Below are 10,703 nucleotides of genomic sequence, written 5' to 3'. Positions count from 1 at the left end.
TGAGGAAGAAGATTCACGTGAACAATAAAAATCTTGTCCTTTTCACATGTAGAGGATGTTGAAGAAAGATACATCAACATTGATGATTTGTCTAATTTACCCTAGATTAATGATAAGAAACTAATATTCTTTTAAAAATAATTAGTCAATGGTATTAGAAAAAATTTACAAAATTTTAATTAACTCAAATTTACACAAAAATATTTCATATTTAATTATTCAAATATTTGTAAAGACAATGGTAAATTTGTAAACTTACATTTTACATCTTTAAAAAAATTCAAAATTTTCTTACCAAAAATCTCATTACTCAAAAATTTCAATAAACTTTCCTCACACATCTACTATAACATACCATAATCCAAACACACTTATTTTCTTCACACTTTTATCTAAAATCCTCATATATTCACTCCCTCAAATTCAAACACATCCCTTCCTCAATCCAAACACGCCGTAAATGAAAGAAGGGTGTTGATAAAAAAATTACTTCTAAAACCTTTTTCCGGAATATATTTATGGATTTGGATTTCCATAATACATTTTTTAATTTCAAAAATTATTTTCCATAATGCATTTCCATATTTTTTGTTCTGAATTTTCTTTTCTGAAATGTATGTTTTTTAATTTTGGATTTACAACAAGTATTTAGATATCTTCAGTTACACCAATCTTAATCTCCCCCAAAAACTAAGATCTCGCAAGATATGAGAAAAACACTCTAAAAGATAGAGCAATAAAAACTCATTAGATATACTTCTCAAAGTGAAAGAATTATAATGTTTTGATCACAACCCAACATACTAGATGTTGATGTGAATCTTGTGTTTTGAAACTTTTCTATAAGTAATGATTTTTTGAATCGTTCTTTTTGTGGTTTTTTACAACTTCAAGCTCTTTATATAGTACTCATAAATAATGATTGTTGAAGCTCATAATTGCAAGTTTTTAAAACTCCAATTCTTCATTTTGGCATTGAACACTCCAAATGAATGAAAACTTATAATATGAATATTTCTTGTGCATCTGAGCGTTTATCCATTAACGTTGAACTTAGAAAACCTTCTATACTGGTACACTTTTTAATGTTGAAGCTTGAATACGTTATACTTTGAAGTTTGTGCATAGTTTTCTTCGCTTTTTCATTAGACGGTAAAAAAAACTTTTTGCTTTGATTTTTTTTTGCGCATCTTAAGTGTTGAATCAACTTCTAGAAATAATTCAAATATGATTGAAATATACCATAATTAAAATAATCAATTAGGTTCAATCAAAACTAATTTCATATTTAATATTGTTTAAACACCTTTTACATCAGAAAACTGCTAGGAACATAAATTCAAAAACTTTACTTCGCAATATAAATTTAAACGCTAAAGTATATCAGTCCTTATTTAAGATTTAATTTGACAAAACATTGTCTCAAATTCGAGTAGCATCTGTAGTCAAATATGTCTCTATTTTTCTAAACCTTTCTTGTTTAACACTTTGTTTTTGAAAACCTTCTAAATTGGTATGGTTTTTAAACGTTGATGCATATCAGTGATTTGAATGGGATATATTTCATTTAGAGAATATATTTCATTAAGATAGAATAAAGAATACAAAGATATTAAGTTTTTGAAAGCTTCTATTTTAATTTTGTACTTCAAAAACTTTTTAGAAAAACTTAATCAGGATGTTTCACTAAAACTTTGATTTATATGATATTAAAACGAGTTTAGAAAATATTCCATAATCATTAATAAACATTTTTTTAACACAAAAATTGAGTTTGTAAACTCTCTTACATTAGACCGTCTATCGAAAAAATAAAGATTAGATCGTCTAATGTGTACATGAAGCATATAATATCTAACCTGATGTGTCTTTTGTGACCATCCACAAGTTGTACTCCACTAAGACTGTCTAGTGAGTCTAACATGTAAAGATCGTCTAACATGTTTAACATAGTGAGACTATTATCGTTATATTAATTAAATAATATACTATTTTAGAAATTAAAAAATTATTATATCTAAATTAATTTCTATCATTGATAAATAGTTTTTAAATTTGTATCTAATTAGAAACCAAAGTTTTAGCTATCAAATATTTAGATTTTAGATTAATTAGTAATTAAATTCTTTGTAGCTAATTAGATATCAATCTAGAAACTAATTTATAAATTTTATTAATAATAACAATATTTTAAAAGCCAATAATTTTGTTAATGTTTAAAATAACATTTAATTTAATTAATATAATAATTAATTAATGTTTATTTATAAAATTAATTTTTATTTATAAAATTAATTTTTATTTAATAATTTTTTTAATGTATAAGAATTTGTTTGATTGAGCCATTATTTCTAGCTACTTAACAAATCATGCTTTAGATTTTACTAGAAGGTTACCCTTAGTATCTTGCCAACAATTTTTTTCCTCTTCCATTGTTAGTGAGCTTAACAAATGGACGAGGAGTATTGAACAAATTTATCAAAGGAAGTATGCATATTTCATGCTATGAATGAAGTTGATGGAATTCATTATTCACTACAAGAAAAACATGAAATAAAAACTAATTTTTAGTGACAAAAAATAATTAGTTGCTATAGTGACTAAATTAGAGACCATTTTAGAGACTAAAAAATTTTTGGATTTTAAATTAGTTTATATTATTTTTAAATGGTTTCTAAATTGGTATATAATAAGCAATTTAGGAACTAAATAATTGGTAGTTAAAACCTGAGTTGCTAATTACATACCAATTTAGAAATCATTTAACAATAATAAAAACTAATTTAGAAACATTTTTCTCCGTTGCGTACTACCTCTCCTCGGAGGGTTAAATCACATGCGGATACTAATGCACCAGTTCCTAATGTGGAGGTCTCTGCTATTGTGACTGTACCATCTCAGTCGCCTCATCCCTCCCCTTGAAAGGCTAAATATCTTGGGGATGTTAAAGCAATATCGTTGGTCCTTCAAAATCACTTTTCTTCTCTTGATGGTTTGGAAACTACAGATGTGGGAGTTGATTCTCATATTGGAGCGTCAACTATTCCGCCTACCATTGTTGGAATTAATCTGATCATATTGAAAATCAGGTTGTTTCAAAATTTTGGACTGACTCTAATGACATGGAGGAGGATGACAATGATAATGGGGAGGAAACAGTTTGCACTAAAAGAAAACCAGGGAGACCACCTAAGGGGACTGGTAAATCCAGGAAAACTGCTAAGGCAGTTCTCTCTACAACGTCGCAATGAAGGTCTCTTTATTTTTTTGGAATGTCAGAGGATTGGGGAACCACAAAACTGTGGAGATGTTGCTTAGTTTACTTAACCTACATAAACCTCTCCTGGTTTTTCTTGCTGAACCCATGATGTCGTACACTAATGCTTTCGACGTCCTTTTCAAATCTGTTAATATGCATTTGGTGGCTACGTCTCCTATTGTTAATAAAGTTGCTAAACTTTGGTGTTTGTCGGTTCCTAATCTTGTTCAAAATTTCTTGGTTAATGATCAATTTATCTCTGTAACTTGTCGTCTGCAGGATAAAAGTTTTAGCTTTGCAGGTGTTTATGGTGCTAACACATACTTGTCTAGACGATTTTTATGCAGGGATCTTAGTTTCTTCACAGGGCCTTGGTGTATTCTGGGAGATTTTAATGTTGTGCTCTCAGCGGATGACTGTAAAGGGGTGGCGGCTCCTAATCAGGTTTCTTGTAATGAATTCCTGGACTGGATTAATACTAATGATCTTTCTCGTATGCCTTTTACTAGATCTTGTTATACTTGGTGTAATGGAAGAAGAGGGTTGCATAGAATTCACAGAAGACTGGATAGGGCTTTATGTAATGGAGTGTGTCTGGATGAATGGGAATCTTGTTCTTATCAGGTTCTTGTTAAAAATTGTTCTGATCATTCCCCTATTCTTGCTAGTAATTCTTTGCGGAAGGTTATCAATTTTCGTTTCTTTTCGATGTGGCTTCAGGACACTTCGTGTCTAAAGCTTATTCATGATTCTTGGGCTAATCAGGTTGTTGGTTGTCCTATGTTTATCTTGCAACATAAGTTAAAAAGGTTGAAACTTGAGCTCCGTGACTGGAATAAAAATTCTTTTGGTAATGTTCATAATGGAGTTCTTCTTAAGCAGGGCATCCTTCTTGGTATTCAAAAAATCTTAGAGACTGCTAGTTTGTCTGATAGTGATGGACTTCTCTGTCAAGAAAAGATTGCTAAGGAGGAGCTTGATCATGCTCTTCACTGTCAATATTTGTTTTGGAAAGAAAGGGCTAGGATGTTATGGTTCAAGGATGGAGATCGAAATACTGCTTTTTTCCATGCGGTGGTCAAAAGGAGATATAATTCTAGTGGGATTCATCGTCTACGGATTGATAATGAGGTTACGGAGGATCCTAAAATCATTGAGGATCATATTTTGGACTTTTATAAAAATCTTTATGCTGAGTCTATTTCTAATGTTCTGGATACTGATAATATGGAAGATTTTATTGGTACTTATATTCCTGCGATGGTTTCCTCTGAGGAGAATATGATGTTGATTAAGTGTCCAGATTTCTCTGAAATTAAAAATGTTGTTTTTAATCTTAACGGTAATAGTGCTCCTGGTCCTGATGGTTTTGGTGGTGTTTTCTATCATTCTTGCTGGGAAATTATTGGGACAGATGTTTGCAATGCTGTTCAACAATTTTTTAAACAAAACTGGGTTCTCCCTGGAATGAACAGTAATGTGGTATCTCTTATTCCAAAGGTTCAGGGTGCTGATTCCATTAAAGATTACAGGCCAATTGTTGTTGCTAATTTCAAGTTTAAGATTATTTCCAAGATACTGGCGGATAGGCTTGCACTTGTGGCTGCTAGAATCATTTCTCCTAATCAATATGGATTTGTGCAGGGTAGACAGATTCAGGATTGCATTGGTATTGCTTCTGAAACTATTAACCTGCTTTCTAAAAAGGTTAGAGGAGGTAATGTGGCTTACAAAGTTGATATTCATAAAGCTTTTGACACTCTAAGTTGGAAGTTCATATTATTAGTTTTAAAACGCTTTGGTTTTCACCCCTCATTTGTCGGTTGGATTAGTACAATTCTCCGTTCAGCTATGCTTTCTATAAGAATAAGTGGTAGTTTGGTGGGTTTTTTTCCTTGCAGTCGAGGGGTAAGACAAGGTGATCCATTGTCTCCTTTAATTTTCTGTCTTGCAGAGGAAGTTCTTAGTAGAGGTCTCTCTAAGCTTGTGAATGATAAGAAGATTTTAAATATGGTCAGTCCGCACGGTTATCTCACTCCCTCTCATATTTTGTATGCTGATGACATATTTATTTTTTGTAGGGGGGATATTAAGTCTCTTAGAAATTTGAGTTCTTTTCTTAAAACATATGGTGATTTTTCTGGTCAATATATTAATAACTCTAAAAGTAGTTTCTTCACCATGGATAATTCTCCAAGATTTGTCACCAAAATTCAAAATATTTTTTCCTTTAGTCATGGTTGTTTGCCTTTCCATTATTTAGGAGTGCCTATCTTTGTTGGTGCTCCAAAGTGTCGGTTTCTTCAACCTTTGGCTGATAAAGTTAAATTGAAGCTAGCATCTTGGAAAGGTAAATCTCTTAGCATGATGGGTCGAATTCAGCTAGTCAATACAGTGATTACTGGATCTCTAGCTTATAGTTTTAATATGTATAAGTGGCCTGTTTCACTTATTAAGCAAGTTGAGCAGTGGTGTCGGAATTTTATTTGGACTGGTGATATTATGAAAAAAGGTATTGCTACCGTTAATTGGGGGAAAATTTGTTCACCTCTTGAGGATGGAGGCTTGAATATCATTAATCTTCATCATGAAAATAATGCATATCTTCTTAAGCTTGCTTGGAACTTTGCTTATAGTGACAAACCTTGGTCTTTACTCTTGAAAGCCAGGGTTCTTAAATCAAAATATGAATTTCGAACGGTTTATAGATCTTCCTCTCTCTGGCCTGGAATTAAGCAATTTTATTCTACCATACTTGACTATACTTATTGGACTGTTGGTACAGGTTCTTTTATTAATTTCTGGAATGATAAATGGTGCTTTACTACTTCTTTAGCAAATATTGCAGGGTTATCTGATGGTGTTAGCATTCCGGATACAGTCTCTCAATTTTGGACAGGTTGTGATTGGAATATTCCCTTCTCTTTACAGCAGATGCCTCTTTTTTTTTAATCATATCATGATTAGAGAGGAACAGGATATTCCTAATTGGATTCTAAATGAGTCTAGTCGTTTCACTCTTAAATCGGCTAGGACTTTTTTCTTGGAACCAGGAGTTCCAGGTGGTTGGGGTAAATTCATTTGGTCTTCATCTATTCCGCCTTCCAAAACTCTAGTACTCTGGAAAATATTTCATGGGCGACTTCCTACAGATCAACATATTCAGAATAAGGGTTTGCATATATGTTCTATGTGTTCGCTTTGTGAAAAGCAAGAGGAATCTATTCAACATCTATTTTTTGAATGTTCTAACGCATTGCATATTTGGAGTTGGGTACGACAAATTTTTATTACTTCTCATTTCTCTAATAAGGATGATCTACTTTCTTTTATTAAGAGTGATGGTAGTCCTTTGGTTAAATTGATTAAGCTTGCGGTGATAACCTTTTCTATATGGATGATATGGCGTATGAGGAATTATGCTAGATTTCAGGATAAGATTGGGATTTCTAAGGCTATTTCGATAATTAAAGATTTAACTTGTCTAGTGGGAAATTCGTCTAAAGCTTCAATGAAGAATGATATGTTGGACTTCAACGTGATTAAGTCTTTCGGTATTAAGACTCGTAGTGGTAAAGTTCTTCGTCCTCTTCCTATTAGATGGGAATTTCCTTCACCAGGCTAGGTCAAAATTAATACTGATGGGGCTGCTAGGGGGTATCCTGGTCTTGCTACTTGTGGAGGTATTTTTCGTGGGAGTATGTGAGAATTTATTGGTGCTTTTTCAGCGTTTCTTGAAGTTCAAACTGCTTTAGTTGCTGAGTTTTATGGAGTTATACATGCTATGGAGGAAGCTCAAAAAATGGGACTTACTAATGTCTGGCTTGAATGTGATTCTGCCTTGGTTTGTGCTGCGTTTACTGCTAGGACTAATGTTCCGTGGATGCTTCAGAATCGATGGAATACTTGTCTTAATTTTTGTGGGACAATCAGGTTTAGGGTAACTCATATTTTTCGTGAAGGGAATGCGTGTGCTGATAAGTTGGCTAATTTAGGATTTATTCATAGAGAATCTTTTCATTGGTATAATAGACTCCCGGCTAGTCTGTTCTTAGAATTCTTTATGAATAGGTATAATCTACCTATGTATCGTTTGTGTTAACATATGGGTTTTGGTCTAGTCCCCCATATTTTTGTATTTTCTTTCTTTTTTCTTTTTTTTAATAATATTTTTTTTCATGTGATGGCAGATGATTGTTGTTTCTTGAGGTGTCAGGTTAGCTGAGATGTCAAGTTGCATAGTGATGCCTAACACGAAAACTTTATAATAAAAAAAAAATTCTAATTTAGTTACTATAGTAACTATTTTTTTTCTTCTAAAATTAGTTTCTATTTCATGTTTTTCTTGTAATGATTATATCAATTATAGTTTACTAAGATGAAAAAATTCAAAGAAATATTAATGATATTTTTTAAAGACTAAGGTAAAACATTTTTTTTATAGTTAATATATTTTCAAGAAGTTTTATAAGTGAAGTATATTTGTCAAGTTTTTTTTACCCGAAAACAAAAAAGGTGAAAATATAAGAAAAAATTATAATCAATTGTTTCAAAAACTCGAAAATATGATTATCCATTTGACTTGCGAGAAAACTCAAGAAACAACGATGATGGAGAATAGAATCTGAAGATAATGTGTGGAAGTCACAATCACAATTAACATATACATTGATTGGTCTTCCAAATATCGATAAATTAATTACTAATAAGAAATTTATATTTAACTATATAATATAATAAAAAATTTGATTAAACATATGACTATTATAAAAAGAATGCAACAATCATAAAACAAATATACAATAAAAAATTAAAATTAAAATATAATATCTAATGAGTTAACACGACACCTATATTTATTATAAGCCAAATATAACATATAAGATATAAACATTTGTTAAATATTGAACAAATCACAATTTAGTAAAATTACTCAATCCATTTACTATGGATAATAAAAAAGTTTTGAATAGATTATTACATAATATGATTCTGAATTGCTTTATTCATAAATTAAAAAAAAGATACTTCTTAACAGGGCCAATTCAAAATATTTTCTCAATTACCAATTATCTTTTATAATAGATATTAAATAATTGATAACTAATAAATATTTGTTAGACCTTAAGCCGAATTGTTGCAGTTTTTGTAAGAAAATGAGTATATATTAAATATATATGACATGTAATAGAGAGAGAAAGTATTTGAGATATTTTTGAAAGTTGAAGTTATATTAATTATATTGTTCAATGGTGAGAAAGTTGTGTTAATGGTGAGTGACCAAACCTTGAAAAACATTGAAACCACTAATGTCACACCAAACCCTAAACTAATAACTTTTAATTATTATACTTTCATGTGGTAGAATCCTTTATATAAGTTTAAAGAATTAGTTGGAAATATATCATTCAAAGTTATAATTAAATATTGTCAATAAATTATAAAGTTAGGAAATAATTTAACCTAAAGATATAAATGATAAAATATGTAAATAAAATAGCCAAATGCTAAAATTTACAAAATTTTAAAACATGAAAAATAAGATGCATATAAAATTTTAAAACACTCAATTTTTTTTTTTCATTTCTTATAGATATTCTCTTAATTACTCTATTATTTATAAGTCATATATTAATTCACTTTGTTGTGAATTCAGAAGTGGACCCAATCTCATGGTGAATAAATAAAGAATTAAGATTACTTTACTTCAATGGGTAAGTAACAGATTTAAGTGATGAGCATTATTAGCTTTTTGCTATAATAATTTGAATTATATTATATATGTAGCATGATTGCATCCACTGCAACTTTATCACCCACTTCCATTTTATGCTTCTCTCCTGCAAAACAGCCTTTCAAAAGTTATTCCAAATTAATGCACATATACTTGAATTTCATTAACTTCACTTTCATAAATCCAATTTTACCAAGAAGTTATTGTGTATTGGTGCTTGCGTTCAACACTGATAAAAAAAATTATCAGACAAAAAAATATAACACATCATTAAAATGCTCTAACAGCTATGTATAATGTCTATGAATTGTTGTATTAGCTCCATTAAGTTATAAGAGAATTTTGACTAATCAAAGTTCTCAACATATAATATTAAGATAATAATTTAAATTTCTCTTTTCAATTTTATAGTGTCTCTCCTCCAATTTAAACATTAAAAAAAAAATTGGAATTACATATAACTAAAATTTATATGTAAGACACTAAATTTGTATGTAAAACATAGTTACATACCAACAAAAATCCGTATTTAAAACGGTTGTAGGTAACTTTTATATACGAATTTGAGATTCTTATGTAATTAAATACGGATTTATCCGTATGTAAGTGTGTGCAAGTTTACATACGGATATATCCGTATGTAACTGTAATTCGTTTTTTTTTAAATATATTTGAAAGCAATGGAAATCATTTCCACGCCTGCATATACCAAAAATCATTCATGTTTTCAATAGAATTTATTCAAAGACAAATATTCATCAACATTCAGACCTGCCCATAAATTGAAAAGTATGATAGAATACAATACTATTTCCAAATATTCAAAATATCTAAATGTATTTCATTAAAACAAACAAAAAATATCTAATAAAAGTAAATTCAAGTCATTACAAAGTTTTTAAGAAAACTATAATAATTATTATAATCTTAACTAGGTGAATTTTGTTGCTTATCATCATTATCTCGCATCTGATTATGTTGAGTCATTAGTTGCAGGGTATTTGGTTGTTGAAAAATATGTTGTACATCTGTTACTACTCCAGGTGGTAGATATTGAATCATAAGATTGTGAAAAGATTGAAACCGAGAATTCATGTGTCGAATATGCTCCTCACTTGTTGATAGTCATTGTCTAAGTTCAACAATTTCTTATGAATCAACTTTCTTACTAAAAGATGGTTGTGTTTCTTGTAGGTAGATCAACACAGTCGTCCTAACGATCGACACGCCCAACCCTATACACTCGTTCCTTGTACCTTCCACCTACAACTTGTAACCAACAATTGTTTCTTAATTTTTCCTCCTTAAGATGATCTAATGGAGTAGATATTGAGGTAGACGCAGATTGTGACTCAAATAATGCTTGAAAGAATCTACTTTCAAAATCTTCCTATTAAAATAAAAAATATTTATTATAATAGTAATTAATGTACATAAACAAAAAATTTGAAAAAAATTAACATCTGTCCGCCTCGACATATTATTTAACAAAGTAGATCAATAACAAGAAATTCTTACAATAATAATTTTAACATCTATTTTTTTAGATTTTATATCATTTATCATTTTTTAAAAATAATTTTTATATTTATTATTGTGTTATGTTTTCCTTTTCTAGAACATTTATGAAAATGTTTCTCAAAACATATGATAGTTAATGAGATTAAAGAAATATTTTCTCAAGCATTATGACTTTTTCAACCTGACTTA

The sequence above is a fragment of the Phaseolus vulgaris genome, chromosome 6 (assembly GCF_051622355.1).
Source record: "Phaseolus vulgaris cultivar YP4 chromosome 6, ASM5162235v1, whole genome shotgun sequence".
Classification (NCBI taxonomy): Eukaryota; Viridiplantae; Streptophyta; class Magnoliopsida; order Fabales; family Fabaceae; genus Phaseolus; species Phaseolus vulgaris.
Note: the sequence above shows the minus strand (reverse complement) of the source record.